The 884-nt window shown below is 37.7% G+C and overlaps 1 pseudogene; it reads left to right on the top strand.

Annotated features, from left to right (window-relative positions):
- Positions 1-549, top strand: LOC149157122 (DEAD-box ATP-dependent RNA helicase 15 pseudogene; annotated as a pseudogene).
- The last annotated feature ends 335 nt before the right edge of the window (positions 550-884 follow it).

The following is an 884-nucleotide window of genomic DNA, read 5'->3' as shown; positions in this document are numbered from 1 at the left end:
TGCATTCATTCTGGAATGCAGCCGGATGAAAGACTGATGAGATACAAAAGTTTCAAGGAGGGGAGTAAGAGGCTTCTGGTTGCAACTGATCTGGTAGGCAGGGGAATTGACATTGAAAGAGTTAATATTGTTATCAACTATGACATGCCTGAGTCTGAAGATACATATTTGCACATGGTTGGAAGGGTTGGACGGTTTGGCACAAAGGGTTTTGCAATTACCTTTGTCTCTTCTACTTCTTCATCAGAGGAGGATGTGCTGAAGCAGGTTCAAGAACGTTTTGCAGTTGATATCAAGGCACTCCCAGCACATATAGAAGCATCAACATACATGCCATCATGGCCATTGAAATCTGCTCTGGTGTCTGCAATAATTATCCTTCTCATTCATCTCAGTTTTGGCATGGTCTGATTTTGTTTTCTATTCATAAAAACACAGCAGATTCATAAAATTGAAAGGAACAATGGCCATCAAGGCATTTGTAGACAGACCATCACAATTTCAGTCTTATCCACGACTAAGACGTATTTGGTTTTTCTATGAGAGCCATGCATGTTTTCTTCTATTTGTCCTAATTATACAAAAACCCATGTTTTGAGCTACAACTTTTACAACAAATTTGGATTTAGTGCGATTAAAAAGCAATCGATGGGAAAAATGATCATATTATCAAGTCATCAATGTCTATAATGGTCAAAATTGAAGATATATGTCTGGAATATCCCAAAAATTTACAATAAAATCTTTGAAATATGCACATCAAGGAGCTTCCTTCTCACTAGTTATTATGAGTGGAACTTCAACCAATCTTGCACCCTTGCAAGGAATGTTCAGTTAGATTTTGGATGAAAGTAGTCATGTTATTCCACAGAAGCATGCTGTGG

Source organism: Pinus tabuliformis, chromosome 9, assembly GCF_031772625.1.
Source record: "Pinus tabuliformis cultivar Carrire ecotype Pingquan chromosome 9, CPIR1, whole genome shotgun sequence".
NCBI classification, from domain to species: Eukaryota; Viridiplantae; Streptophyta; class Pinopsida; order Pinales; family Pinaceae; genus Pinus; species Pinus tabuliformis.
Note: the sequence above shows the minus strand (reverse complement) of the source record. Positions and strands in the feature narration are given on the sequence as shown.